We start from the raw sequence: 15377 nt of genomic DNA, 5'->3' as shown, positions 1-15377 counted from the left end.
CTTCCTACACCAACTCTTCTGAGCAAGGAATGGGCAGGGGGGACAAAATGAATTTGTCAGACCAGGAAAACATACTGGTGCCCACTACATACAAGGCCTAGAGCAGGCCTTGTTAAAGGATCGGGCGCCTTTTGAGCTCAGCGTGTCAGCATTTTGAAAAACCCTAACTTAACTCTGGTGCCGTGTCACATATAGAAATTTTTTGATATTTGCAACCATAGTAAAACAAAGACTTATATTTTTGATATTTATTTTATATATTTAAATGCCATTTAACGAAGAAAAATCAACCAAAAAAATGAGTTCGCGTGTCACCTCTGACACACGTGTCATAGGTTCGCCATCACTGCCCTAGACTCTGGAGCCAGGGAGAAGATTAAAATTATAAACTGGTGCTCTTCCCGTCTGCGGCCATCGTAGAGCGCCAGCGGTCGAAATGAAGTTCCATCCCTCTGTGACTCCCCACCGGAGCAAGAACCGTAAGAGGCACTTCAGTGCACCTTCCCACACTCGCAGGAAGGTAATGTCTTCTCCTCTTTCCACGGAGCTGAGACAGAAGTGCAGTGTTCGATCCATGCCCGTCCGGGAGGATGATTAAATTCAGGTTGTGCGAGGACATTCCAGAGGGCAGCAGATTGCCAGAGTCGTCCAGGTTTACAGGAAGAAATATGTCATCACACTGAACCAGTCCAGCGTGAAAAGGCTAATGGCACAGCTGTTCATGTGGGCGTTCCCCCCAGCACTGTGGTTATCACGAAAGCTGGACAAAGACCGAAAAAAGACCCTTGAACGTAAAGCCAGATCTCGCCAAGGAGGAAAGGAAAAGGGAAAATACAAGGGAGAAACAGTTGAGAAGATGCAGGAATAAAGTAATCTTAATGCAACTTTCATTAAAAACTTAAAATGAAAAAACAATTACAAACTGGTCGGAGATAAGGCCCTTCCCATTCTGAAGGCCTGACCATTGGCCTCTTGCCGGAATCAGACGTTTGTACGTCTGTCAGGAACTGAGCAACATCCGTGACCTGCTCTGACGCTATGGGAAAGCCAGGCAGGGTGCACTGGGAGTTCGAGAAAGGGCCTGTACCCTTGACTGTCTGCCCCAAGCTTTAGCACGAAGGGAGAACACACTTGCACAGAAATGACCATGGCAGCGTCCGTTTTAGCAGCATTTGATTTATACACACTTCTTTCCCTCTATGGGCTTGGTAATTACAAAATTATTACTAGTTGTAAATTTTTCAAACAATATAGTAGCAAGTCAAAGTCCCATCTGGGTGGGAAGACAGGGATCCGCCCCCTTCGTACTTGTCCCGTGGGTCTTTGACCTGCAGGCTCTCTTATCTTAGATAAGATGCTCGGTGTGATTGATGGGCGTTGCCATTCCCCAACCGGTTTTGGTTGTAAACAGGGTAAAAAACCAGCCCATGTATATCCTTTGGTAGTTGTGCTGCTGTTCTGTAGAACGGATTCTTAGAAGTAGGATTTCTGGATCACGGTGTATGCATATTTCAATTTTTTATTTTGCCGAGTTGCCCTCCATAATGGTAAGTGGTCTGAGCACCCCATCCCAATGTGTGTATTCACGTGTGGGTTTCCTACACCAACGAGCAATTCTCTGACGCCGGCTGGTGTCCTGTAATTCATCTACCTGGACAGGGTGTCAGACCCCACGGTTAAGGGCTCAGTCCCACAGACTGCTCTCCCACAGACTGCTCTCCCACTTCAGATGCCGATTGCACGTCCAGGGTGTCGCCCGTGTTTCTGATTGACCGCTATAGATCGGAGGTTCTCGATGAACGTGCTAGAGCAGCTCACAGGACTCAGAGAAACACGCTCCTTACCAGATCACCGGTTTAGTGTAAGAGGGGGAAACTCAGGAACTGGCAGCCAGATGGGACGCACAGGGCAGGTGTGGGAAAGGCCCTCTCCGAGCGTCCTGCTCTCCGAATGTCTGTGTGCCCAAGCCTGGCAGCTCTCTGAACCCATCCTCTGAGTGTTTATAGAGGCTCCACTACATAGACAGGATTGATTAATCATTGGCGGTTGGTGATTGATGCCACCTCCAGCACCTCTGCCCTCCCCATAGATCAGGGCGGTGAGGTTGAAAATTCCAGTCCCCTAATCATCTGCTTGGTTCCCCTGGCAACTTGCCCCCACCCTTCGGCAACCTAGGTGCTGTCCAAAAGTCACCTCATTAACAGAATCTCAGGTGAAAATCAGGACACCTTTACTGCTGTAATCACTTAGGGAATTCCACGGGTTTTAGCAGCTCTGTGCCAGAAACAGGGACGAAGAGCAACTACATATTTCTTACTAGAAATCATAATATGGCACCGGGTTATACCAGCTTATTCACCCACCGTCCCTAAGCCAGGGTGCCCTTCCAGCACACTGTCAACACAATAAGACTTAACCCTGGCTGCCTGTTTCTATCTAATAAAAAGGAAATGTCTTGTTTTAATTTGCATTTCTTTATAAATGAGAGGAGACACCCCCTGGCTTGTGGCCATTTGGGTTTCTTCAGTGAATTCATATTCTTTGCCCTTCATTCTATTTTTAAAATCTTTTTATTATTGATTTAAACTGGCTGTTTCTATACAAAGGTTAGTAACCCTTTGGCTGTCATATATTTACAAATATTTTCTCCAAGTTGGTGGCTGATCTTTTCCATGTCTTTAAAAAGAATCTTTTATTGTTGAAAGTATTACATATGTTCATCTTTTTAAACTGAATTCATGGTATTTGCAAAACGTGGCTTGACATGTTTCAGTAACCAAAACTCTACCACGTTTCCTGTAAGCATTCTGGATTGCTTGTCCGCTTAGAAAGGAGATAGCATTTATTTCAGAAAAATTAAGAAAGAAAGAAAAAGTGACCCACATTTTCAAAGATTGGGACATTTGCTGAAGGGAAATTCAAGGTTGATAATTATGACGAGTGTCTAGAGGCCAAGAAAATTCTGGTAACTTCAGTGACAAGGTAAAATCCACAGAAGCATCTAGGCCAGTGGTCGGCAAACTGCAGCTCGCGAGCCACATGCGGCTCTTTGGCCCCTTGAGTGTGGCTCTTCCACAAAACACCACTTGCGGGCGCGCACATACAGTGTGATTGAAACTTCGTGGCCCATGCGCAGAAGTCGGTATTTTGTGGAAGAGCCACACTCAAGGGGCCAAAGAGCCGCATGTGGCTCACGAGCCACAGTTTGCTGACCATTGCATTAGGGTGTTACTTCAGGACTCTATCTTCCCTGAGCCCCCAGCTCCCTGCATTGGGGTGGGGAGCTCCTCCTCCTGGTCCCAGAGACCCGCACGCCTCCGTGGTCCCTGCTGTGGCCCCGGACGATTTGCCCGTCCTCCCTGAGCCTCAGACTCCTCGTTGATGGAATGGGGGTGACAACTGCCGGTGCTGAAGGTGAGTGGGGAGCCTGGGATAATGTGTGATCACCCATAAGCCCTGGCGCGCAGTGGGAGCGCGGTTGATTCTGCTGGGCACGATGGCACTGCTATAGCACTCACCCCAGCCTTGTCACTACCCCCCGTCCTGCTAAATGATGACCCTGTGGGGGAGACTGGGTCAGGGGTCTTCACGACAGACCCAGGCCTCCACCGGAGCGGCGTGGCCGTCACGCTCCATCAGTGAGTGCCTTCGTGTGTTGCAGCAGCCGTTGGTCCTCTTACAAAGCTCTTGGCCTGTGTTGAAAGTTTGACCTTGGCTTAATTAGCATTCAAGCCGGTACTAAGAGCAGCTAGGCACTCCCTGCCCCCTTCGCTAAGATGCTTTTTCTGCTTTTCTGAGAGGAAAAGGCTGCCCTGTGCTGACCCTGGGAGGCCTCTCTCCCCATCCAGCCCCTGTGAGGAATGTGTTTCCTGTCTGCCCACTCGGCCAGCGCTGCAGCCCTGGACACTCTGTGGCCACAGAGAAGCGCACATGGAGGCCACATGGGCTGTGCTCAGTAGCTGGGGGTCAATGCAGCCAAGTGATGGGGCTCAGCCGGAGAGGACCGGGGCCGCCGGCCTCTGTGTGCTGGGAAGGGGGCCCCATGAAGGCTGGACATGCCTCTAGCTCATCTTCCCCGCCTGCTGCATAGATGGTGCTGACTGTGGCTGTGTCACTGCTGGACCGCAGTGGGCCTGCCCCTTGCAAAGGCTTTCAGGTGCCCTCGGCCGGCCCTGAGGTCACCAGATAGGAGCCCCAGGCCGTATGTGAGTGTGACTGAGGGACAGCTTGAGGGGGGGAGCTCAAGGCTCTTTAGCTGCAAAAAGACCCCAACGCTCTCCAGCCCGCGGCTCCTTGTGATCAGAAGGCGGGCAGAGCAGAGAGCTCATTCCAGCTCTCAGAGCTGCGCTGTGAGAGGAACAAAGAGCGATGGCACTGAGGACTGAAGGAGGCTCCAAATATGACACAGCGGGGTGAGCAGGGCTTGGCTCCTTCGGGCCCAGTGATACGGGGAAGACTCTGAGACTTGTCAGGAAGCGGCGCTCACCAACGAGGCCTCATTGCTGTAGTCAGCTCACTTCCTCCCTACACTCGTTGAGGGGGGAATGGCCGCCCACCAGATGCCAACCCAACAGGCTGGCTCCGTTTTCGCTTGGGCTCTGGGATGGGACTTGGAGAGCGCGGTGGGCATCTGCGTCTGCCTGTCCTCAGCCCCCCTGCGGCGGGGACACCCAGGGTGACCGCGGGGCGCAGGCCAGGGTGCGAAAGGGAAAGCAGGACCCAAGGGACCTCCTGCCTCAGGGTTGGCTGGGTGCTGAGGGTTGTCCCCGGAATCAACTGCAAACTGCTGACCTCATCTCCAGAAACAGGACACACAGCCCGACTCGCACGCAGGACACAAAGCCCGAATCCTGCATCGAGGATTCGCTAACAGCCCGTATCCTCAGCCCTAGGCTCCCACTTTGCTCTTGAGAGGAAGGTGGTGTACGTTGGTTTCGGCGGCCTCCACGGGGCTTGGCATGCTTAACGAAATACACCGAATGCTAGTTTTATAGGCCGGAGCCGGCCTATGTTTTAGCTTCCATAAACTTAAAGTTTGATTGTGGCCATGCCGCTCGTAATTTGGGATTAATTACTTGAGCACCTGCTTGTCCAAATGTACAGGAAGGTCCCTCTCTTGCATCCTGATAAGAGGCCCTCACCTTCCCAGGTGCCCAAACCCCAAGGGGTTATGAGGGTCAAGGGGAGGGGCCTCTGAGTCCTTGTGGGGGGAGAGGGCAGGGCATTTCCTCTATTGCTTCCCACAAAATAAGTGAAAAAACTCCCACAGTGCCCCTCCTCCAATATGTGTGACATAGTATATTTTATAAATTGCAGATGATAGAAAAGTGAGATCTTAACAGTGAAAAAAATCCTTTTTCTTTTTATTTCTTTCTTAATGGTCGAGCCATTCTCAGTATCTGTGTGTTTAAATGCTTTGGCTCTGAGAGCCATGGGCCATGGGTGATGCTCCAGAGCCACTGCCATCACCTGGACGTCCCCGACCGTGGCTTCAGGCAGCAGGTCTCTGGAGCTGCTGGCCGCCTGCCCTCAGAAAGGTCCCCCTCGTCTGTGACATTCATGACTGTAACTCGGCTGGGGTCACAACTGCCGAAGCCAGCTCTCCCCGCAGCCCACACCTCCAGGCGTCTTCTCCTACTGCTCTCTCATCTTGCTCTCGATTTGCTTCTCTGAACTCCACCGAACCCCTGGGCTTCCCGGGGTGTTCCTCCTTCTGCTCTGGTCCCTGGGGGAAGGCTCTGAATTTAGTCCAGACACCCCAGCCCTGGCCTCTGGGCCGTGTCCACTCTCGCCGTCTGACTTTGAACTAAGGAAAAGCACCTTTCTTGACCAGTTTAGACCAGAAGAGACTGGGATTTTCCAAAGAAGCTTCTACTAAGAAATTAGGTGAGGTGGGCCACGGAGGGAACCAAAGAATCTGCCACCGTTTGGAAACATGAGCTTTCGATGGCCTGTTTCTGAGCAGGTGTCATGAAGGCCAACTGTGGAGCAGGTGGACTGGCAGGAGCCACCGGGCCTTCCCGCCTTTGGGCCAGCCCAAACCCAGACACGAGCGAACAAACACTCACTGCGCAGGGGTCAGGGGGAGCACTGGGCCAGGAGCTGGGAGCTGGGGTTCGGCAGAGCTATGTGCAGCCGGGCCTTGCTCTCTGACGAGCTCACAGGCAGACAGAGGAGGAAGATACGCACACTTCCTCCACCCTGCACCCGCCCGACACATGCACACAATGTGATGAGACCTATCTCTAGTACAGGTTTGCAAAAAGCTCTACCAATAATTAAGACGGGCAGAATTCTCCTAACCTTGGACTTGTATTCTGGCGAGGAGACAGACAATAAACATCCACTTGGGACTTGTATTCTGGTGGGGAGATAGACAATAAACAAACCAAAGATGTATAATGCCAAGACGGAGATAAAACCTACAAAGGATAAAAGAAAGCCAAGAAAGAGCATAGAAGATTCTTAACTACAGCTTTAGATATGGTGGTCAGGGAAGGCATTGTGGAGGAGGTGACATCTGAGCAGAAACATGAATCAGTTGAAGGAGGAGACTGGTTCAAAAGAAGGGCTGTCCATGTGGAGGGAGCAGTGGTGGGAAGGCCAGAGGCAGCTGGTGCTGGGGCGGGGAGATGGTGGAGGAGAGCCAGCAGGGCAGCAGAGAGCAGAGCGTGCTGGGTTTGCAGAGTTTGGGGTTTCATTTGGGTGTGATGAAAGCCACTGGCGGATCCAAAGCTGTGGAGTGACCTGAGTTGACTTGGATGCAGGTGACATGTGTGTAAGGAGGCCAGGCTGATCATTGTAGTGGCCGGGCCCGTGGGTCCTGGGGTCTGGTCAGCTGGGGTCTGAATCCAGCTCTTATTTGCTGGGCAACTCTGGATAAGTTGTTTCACCGTCCTAGGTCTCAGCTTTCTGCTCTGTAAAATGGGCTATCAGGGCCTTTGCAAGGACTAAATGGTATACGTGTGTAAAGCACTTAGCCGCCCACAGCCTGCCCTACCCGTGACTTTCCTCTTCTCCTTCCTGGCCTCTTCTCTGCTTTCTAACATATGAATAGGCTGAAACCGCTGTGTGAGCGCCTGCGGTTGGCTTTCTGTATAACAAGCACTAAATCACTGTTGCCATGGCAGTTGTAATTTTTTCCCTCTGGGAGTGTAGGTTTAAGAATTGCTGAAGAGGCCCCTTTAGAGCAAGTTGAACATTCTAAACAGAATTTCCGCTCCCACATCAGGGCAGGCAGGCAGCGGTTTCTCCCCGAGACAACTCCGCGTAATGGCATCCAGATGTGGGGAGGGGGTGTGGGGCCAGCTTCGGTCTCTAATGAGAGTCACCTGGGGCACAGTGCGACCTTCCAGGAATGGAGCCGGTCCTGCTGACCACCAGCCAGCGCGGGGGCTGGGTTCCCCGTGTGTGTGCACGGAACTGTCTCTTTGCAAAGGCGGTCTCCCTGGTGACCAGCCATCCACATTTAGGCGACATTAGTGCTCTGTAACAGTGGTTTATGGGTTGTCATTGCTGCTGTTTAAACATAAATTTGCTGCTTCTTCTTCAATGGCAGGAGGAGGTCTAAGCCTGCCAGCGGAGCTCTACATTGTCATCAAGCGGGCGTCAGCCACATAATTAGTGAGGTGAAAAGACGAGGGTGTCTAGCCACTGTGTATAGGAAAGTTTGCTGCTTCAGAAAGAAATGAGCTTTGCATCTATGAGGTGCCCAATACAATTTTTTTGACGATGCAAGACACGGTTCCCCAAATTTCTTTTCTTCCTAAAATAGGACGAGCTAACATCATGTACCTCCATTTTATACCCAAGTGACAGAATGTCAGCTCAAAGGTAAGGACGGGCAACGCTTTGACTCAGAACTAAAAAGTCCAGGGTGGGTCTGGCATTAGATGCAAATAGATCCAGGGTCTTGGTCTGTCTGTCTGTCTGTCTCCCCTTCCTCCAATGGGCTTTCCCCATGTGGCCAGTGTCCTGCCTGGCGGGCTGCCCAGAACTCACAGCCCAGCAGCCCTGCAACCCAAGTAGAAAGAGAGCAACTTCCTGGGAACGTGGTGGGAAAGGCTGTGGAGAGAACCCCGAGGGGCCAGACTGGGCCCAGCATGCATCACCTCAGCAGGGACTGTGGTGGCCCGACGACGATGCCTGGTCACATCCTGAGCAATGCTATTCGTGAGTCACAAGCTTAATATGCTCATTGTAATTTTTAAAATAAAGATTTTATTTTAGAACAGTGTTAAGTTTGCAGAAAAATTGCAAAGATAGGATACAGGGTTCTCATATACCTAACACGTGTTTCTCCTGTCATTACTATCTTACCTTAGTGTGGTACACTTGCCACAATGAATGAACCCACGCTGACACATGGTTCTTAACCAAAGTCCATAGTTTATTCACTGTTACTGGTTTCCGCTAATGTCCTCTTTCTGTCCCAGGGTCCCATCCAGAAACCAGTCATCACATCTCCTTAGGCTCCTCTGGGCTGTGACAGTTCTCAGATTTTCCTGTTTTGTTTTTTTTTTAATATGTATTTTTTATTGATTTCAGAGAGGATAGGTGAGGAGAGAGGGATAGAAACATCACTGATGAGAGAGAACCATCGATCAGCTGCCCCCTGCACATCCCCTACTGGGGATCGAGCCCACAACCTGGGATAGAACTGTGACTTACCGGTTCATAGGTCGACGCTCAACCACTGAGCAACACCGGCCAAGCAGATTTTCCTGTTATTTTTATTTTTTATGCTCTTGATGACCTTGACAGGGTTGAGGAGTGCAGGTCAGCTATTTTGCAGGCTGCACCTCAATCAGGATTTGTCTGATGTTTTTCTCATGATTTGATGGGGTGTGGGTTTGGGGGGGGAAGATGGCACAGGTGAAGTGCCATTTTTATTATATCATATCCAGGGTGCTGCCATCAACATGACCTATCACTGTTGATGTTGACCTTGACCACCTGGCAGAGGTCATGGCTGTCATTCTCTCCACTGCAAAGTTCCTCTTTCCCCCTTTCCACACTGTCCTCTCTGGGAGAAGACTCCTCGCACAGCCCACACCTAAAGAGGGGGGCTGGTATGCTCACCCCTGGAGGACAGAGACTCTGCACACATGCTGAATTCTTCTTCCTGGGAAATTGGTCTCTTCTTCCCTGTGGGCTTATTTATTCAACCATTTATTTATATCGACATGGACTCATGGATATTTATTTTACTCTTGGGCTATAATCCAATATTATTTATTTTGTTGCTCAAATTGTCTCAGCTTTGGCCATTGGGAGCTCTTTGGGTTGGCTCCTGGACTTTCCACCATGTGCTTTCCTTCTCTTCTCTTCTCTCTCTCTCTCTCTCTCTCTCTCTCTCTCTCTCCCTCCCTCTCTCTCGCTCTTTTAGCACTTCCTTACTTCTGGCACTGCAAGATGTTCTAAGCTCATCTTGCACATTTCCTGCCCCTGCCCCAGAATCAGCCGTTTCTCCGGGAGCCTTGGGTCCTTACACAGGAGAATGCGATTAGAAGCCAACATCTGGTGCCAGGGGTGCTCATTGACACTGGGTGTCGTTGCTTCTAGACCCTCTCAGCTGACAGCGCAAGAAAACATATGTGCCTATACTGACCTGTGTACATGCAGGTTAAACATTTCCACATATAACCTCTGTATCCATGTTCATTCATGTGATCCTAATGGCATCTCCAGCTCTCATCCATGATCACACGGGTCATTCCAGCCCCTCCTCTTGCGTACGTTACCTCTGAGAGAGCCGGCTCCCACCCTCTGCCATCCCTTACTTAACTGTCCAATGCTGTCCGTGTGGACTGCCATCTGGAGAGCAGGCCAGGGGCAGTGGGCCCTCAGGGCCTGGCCAGCTGGGTGCAGAGGTGAGGAAGATCCTGCGGTTCCAGCTGGGCAGTCTGGCTGGGTAACCAGGACACTGTGTGGGCTGCCCTGCCTCCAGCTCCAGGATGGCGGCCGCAGAACAGTATAGGCTGGAGTTTGAGGCCCAGCAGTGCTTGAGGAGTTAACCTCCTGCTGTGGAATTCACAGACAATTGAGCTGCTTCCCTGCAGAAGGTCCGATAAGGGGCCAGCGTCAGCGTGGGCAGAGCGTGGGGGCTGCAGAAAGACAGAGAGGAGGATGTTTTCAGGAGCCCTTCATGTGTGGGAGGCGAGGAGCGTGCACAGCTGGCAGAGCATCAAAGGCTGTGAGAGGATAAACAAAGGCACTGGGAGGGGACCTATGGGCCCAGCCAGAGGAGCTGAAACCAGGGAGGCTGTAGAGGGAGCAGACTCCCCACGTGCTGACGGCAGAAGTTCATTGGAACTGAGCAGTGAGCCTCTCGATAGGGCCCAAGGTTGAACTGGCGACTTCAAAGCAGCCCGTCGACAGGCAGCCCTTCATCCAAACTGGCCTCCCTTTGAGAAGTCCCCGCCTGAGCCAGGTCCCAAGGAGCTTGGGCAGAAACCCGGACAGGAGTGACGGCTTTATGAAAGGATCTGCCTTGGGGTCTGCTCCTGCATCAGCACCCCCTCCCCCGGGATGGCCCTGAAGCCTTTCCTGACCTTTGCCCTCCCTGGATGGCTGGGCATGTGGGTTTGGGGCTGGCCACCTGCCGCTGTGGTCACCCCGCTGCGAGCTGCAGCTGTGCCAGGAGTCCTGCTGTCTGTGCCTGGGGGTCAGGGAGCCGGCCCGAGTCTTTTGCTCAGAAGTAGCCCAACACTAACCATCGGGAAGCGTGGGAAGTTCCCGTGCAACCTGTTTTTTTGTCCATACGCGGGCTGTCAATTGTAGATTGCCGAGAGAGGGACGAAGACAACGCCCGCTGTGTCCCCTACATCTCTCCGCAGGCAGCTGGCGTAGCCTCATGTCACCGGTTCCTTTCCCTATTATGAGTTGTCGCTTCTTATTGGAATTTGCAAGTGAGATCACAGTGTTCTGCACGTGGTAGTTCTGGGAGGAGGTGTGGGCCCTCAGAGGCCGCCTTCCTCATGTGTTTACATGCGTGTGTGCATGTGCATGTGTGCGCGTGTGTGTGCATGTGCGTGGGTGCATGTGTATGTTTGAGGGTGCATGTGTGCATGCTGTCAAATCCTACTCATGAGCCCAGTTAGCACCAATGGGAACTCTACACGAATCCCTCCTGTGCTGCACGTTGGTTAATCTCATCCCACCTACAAAACACACGCAGCCTCTGAGGCCTGCTCCGTGAATTCGCATCATGGCGGCTTACGAAAACACACAGCCCTTCACTATGTGGGAAACACTCCTTTTCATCATTTGCAACCCAGACTAATTCTTTTAGGAGATGCTGTTACCAGGCACATGGGTTTGATGTAATTATGTGCACGGCAAAAATAATCACCCGCCTCCCACTAATGCCATTACAGGTCCCGTGTGACAGGTGGGGTTTGCAACTGGCCTTCCGCTCGTCTCCAGCTTAAAGAAGAGGAGAAATTGCTGTACAAAATGGCATAAAACTGGAAAAGGCGGACCTGTTTGGAAAACGGTGCAAGGCTTCTTCAGAAATGCTCCTTAGCTGAGGTTGGTGTCTGTAGGGTGTTATTAATATTTACACGATAGCACATTATTATGGTATTAATATTACAGGAAAGAAAACAGCCATTTACTTCAGCGAGAGAGCCAGCCAGATTGGGGGTTTATCACTCTGGAATAAATATCCGGTTATCTGACTGAATGTAAACCTACCCAGTGACTGATTTGATGATCTGCAGACGGAACTTTAATGAGTCACTGTTACATCTATTTCGCTGCCTCTCGGAGGAAGGAAAAAGCTGCCTCTAAGCAAACAAAATGAAAACCAGAGAATGTGCTGCGGAGTTCTCCCTGTGCTAGTCTTTGCTTTAATTGTGGGGCAAACAAGCAAAACTGCTACAACCAATGAGGGCTTCCCAGCTCGCCTGCCCATGGTGGGCGTGGGAATGCTGACCCTGCACCGGGTCAGTGAGCCAGCTACTGTGCCTCGGTGAGGAGACAGGCCAGGGCGACCCTATGAGAGGCAGCGCTTTCTTGGCCCATGACATTTACATCTCAGTGTCCCTGTGTATGTTTCTACACGAACCTCCAAAAAAGGAGTCAAGGGTGGCAGCGGGGGCTGGGCGAGAAGGGGCAGCGAGCCTCTCCCTGACCCACGAGAAGGTGGGAGAAGACGGTTGGGCTCCTCGCATTTTGGAATGTGCTCATGTCAGTTTACAAATGTGTCCACATGCCTGCATGGCCGCCAGAGCGAGACAGGCCTGCCTCCCATACTGATGCTGCCGCTCGAGAAGCCCCTTGGCGGGGCTCGGGCTCAGGCGTCCAGTCTCGGCAATGGGCATCGATGGCCACCACTTCCCAGGGGCCTGTGACGATTCACCAAGATGAGCTGGCACCCGCCCCTCCGGCCAGCACGCTGTGGGGCACAAGCTGCGTGGGTCCGCACAGCAGGCCGGGCGGTGTTACTGGGGAAGGTGCGTGCAGGTGGCGTCCTGCAGTGCCTGCCTGTGACATAGGAGCTTCATGGAGGAAGTTAGGGGACTTCCCCTCTAGGTGGCCCCTAAACTGTAGGTGAAGCTCTAATGGTGAAGAGAAGGGGGTCAGGAGGTCAGCGTCCTGCAGGGCACGTGTCAGAGGCGTCAGGCCCGGGGCCGGATGTTAAGGGTCAGGTCGGCCAGCGTGCAGGATTGTCAGCGGACAGCAGTTTGTGAGTCCAAAGAGGGGCAGGAGGAAACAGCTGGTCTTTGGGAGAAGGATTTGCTTCAGGATCCAGAGGCTCCATCCATTCTCCTCCTTGGAGGGTAAGCGTTGCACAGGGAAGGAGAATGGGAAGGGAGGTGTGGGCGACCTGGGAAATGGAATCTGCGGTGACGCCAGGGGGGTCTGTGCTGGGGACCCTGTCAATAGTCCACGCGGCTCAGCTCTCTTCTCTCTCTGGGTCAGCCTGTGACCCGTGCCACATCGTTATTGTTGGTGTTTCCAGGCTTCAGAAAGCCCCACTTTGGGCGTCCATTTATGCCGGGGTTCATGTCCCAGCATCAAGAAGGGTTCAGAAATCTGGAAAAGGCTGTGCGTAAATGACATAGGAATCCAGAGACTAATAAAGAGTCCAGAGACGAGATATAATTTTGAAAGGCATTGGGGGTCAGAGGACCTTCAGCTAACTGAAGACTGCCTCCTTGTCTAGGACCCTTGCTTTTATTAACACAATTTGTCCTAAGGCAAGGTGTAGATAATACACTTCAAAGGGTAAGGTTTCAAAGGGTACAGAGTCCATTGTCAGTTTGGGGAATAGCCTACGGCTGTTCAGGTGTTTGGCCAGTAGGAGGCAATAACATGTAGATTAAGATGCCCTTTAACTGTCTGGCAGCCACAATCAGTTTCCTATTCAGGTTTGGGGAAATGCCTTCAGCCATTCCCAGATGGTGACTACCTGTGTGACTCAACCCTGTTGAGTCCCCAAGTTTCATCAACCTTTTGATGAAACTCTTGAAATTATGACATGCTGGAATTGGTTCCCGGCACATTGTCATGAGGGATGACCAGTTACTCACGAATATCATTAATTGAAAAAAAGGGAGAGAAAACTGCAAACAAATGATGAGAGGCCGGGAGAAGCCCTTGCCCGGGACAGGAAGGAGAATTGTAGTCATGCTGGGAGCACCCACCTCATTCCAGATGGAAAACGTTGTCCAGCTCAGCACCAGTGGTCCCAGGGGCTCCTCCCACGCCAAGGCCCGCGTCTGTGCCTAGAGGCCTCGGCCAGCAGAGCGACGGTTTCCTGGCTTTGTTACCGAGGCCGGGCCACTCTGTGTCTTCTTACTGTAGAATCGGGGTGACCAGGGATTTGTAGGGTCTCTGGGTCAGGCTCCCCTGACCCAGGGGCCGTGGAAGGTTCTCCCGTGGCCGCACCATGGGTCCGGGTCTGTGGGAGCGTGGTTTCAGGTTCATTGTCTTTCAGGGAGTGAGAATGTCATGAGGCACCATGTGACTTGTGTTAGGTCGGAGAGAGCCCAGGATCGGATACATGCAGACATGTGATGAGACAATGGACTCCCCCTGGAATTTCTCACAGATCTACGTGCCAGACACAGATACCGGCTTCTTCTCCCTGAATCCACATACCCCCACACAGATACTGACTCATTCCTGAATACCTTGCTGACCCCCCTCTAGCTGAAGCTTCCTCAACTGAATACCTCAGCTCATGTCCCCGCCCCTCACCCAACCGCAGTATAAAAAAAGCGCCCCCCCTCCATGTTGGTGTGAATCCACGTACCCTGTCTTTGGGGTACGTGGGTCTCCCGGGGACGCAGAATAAACTTTCCTTTCCTTTCTTTTCTGATTCACTGGACTCTCTATTTCTTGCGCCGCCTCCTGAGCCACCTAACCTAACAACTTGGTTAATGTTATGTGAGTACAGGGTCTGTTTTATACAAAGTTTTACCTTATAAATTGGTAACTATGGAAAACAGTCATTTTACTGCATTGTTTTGGAAAAAGCAATTCTGGCTTCTCATGTGATATAAGCTAAGTTATTCCAGGAGTTTCAGAAGAGGCCAGGATTTTAATTCAAGCAAAGGCGTTCGGAGGCATTGCTTCAGACCTGGCGTAAGCTGAGTCCGGGAGAACACCACGCTCCCTTCTTATGCAGAGCAGGCGTCTCCATCTAAGGATGCGGTGCCTGGGCCCCGTAGACCAAAGCACTCGGCTCTCTGAGGGTGGGCCTGGGAACCTGTGTGTCCAACAGAGCCCCCCAGCCCAGGTGGGCGCTGAGAGCCGTGGCAGACAGCCTCCCCGTTGCTGCACAGCCGGAAGCCCCGAGCTTTGTGGCTGGGGCTGGGCCAGGGCAGGGGCCAGGGTGGGCATTGCTGGTGAGGGGTGGGGCCCCCTGATATGCAGCTCCCAGCCTCCGTCGCGAGGCTCAGGGGGAAACCCTCATTCTCTCAGCCCCTCGGTCAGGATGCTGACGACCACATGAAGGGATGGTGGTTGCCGTACAGGGAGGTTAAAAGTTGACGAGCACTAATGGGCCGGTGCCATCCCGATTGGCCTCCCAAAGGAGACACGCTCTCATTAGTTCCTTTCAACATGAGTCACCGCCCAGCTGCCCCGACATTCGTCTGCGCTTACCCACATGCATTCAGGGGAGGGGTGACTGACAGCTTGTCCCAGAATGGAAATGCAGATGACAGGAGCGCCATCAAAATAGAACAGGCCGGGTTTTTAAGACCTCACAGTTGGAGGCACAGCTTGCGCTGGAAATGAAGTCGAGGTGGCCTTGAATCAGTGCTCTGAGCTGCAAAAACATGACTCAGCAGGACCGAGGGAGAGGCTTGCCACCCATGAACGTCTCTCTGTGGGATCCCCCACTCTGATCGCATGTCACGCCC

At 52.2% G+C, this 15377-nt stretch overlaps 1 pseudogene; it reads left to right on the top strand.

Annotated features, from left to right (window-relative positions):
• The first annotated feature begins 436 nt into the window (after window positions 1–436).
• Window positions 437–868, top strand: LOC102250107 (annotated as a pseudogene).
• Window positions 869–15377: the final 14509 nt, after the last annotated feature.

This window comes from Myotis brandtii, unplaced genomic scaffold (assembly GCF_000412655.1).
Source record: "Myotis brandtii unplaced genomic scaffold, ASM41265v1 scaffold923, whole genome shotgun sequence".
NCBI classification, from domain to species: Eukaryota; Metazoa; Chordata; class Mammalia; order Chiroptera; family Vespertilionidae; genus Myotis; species Myotis brandtii.
Note: the sequence above shows the minus strand (reverse complement) of the source record. Positions and strands in the feature narration are given on the sequence as shown.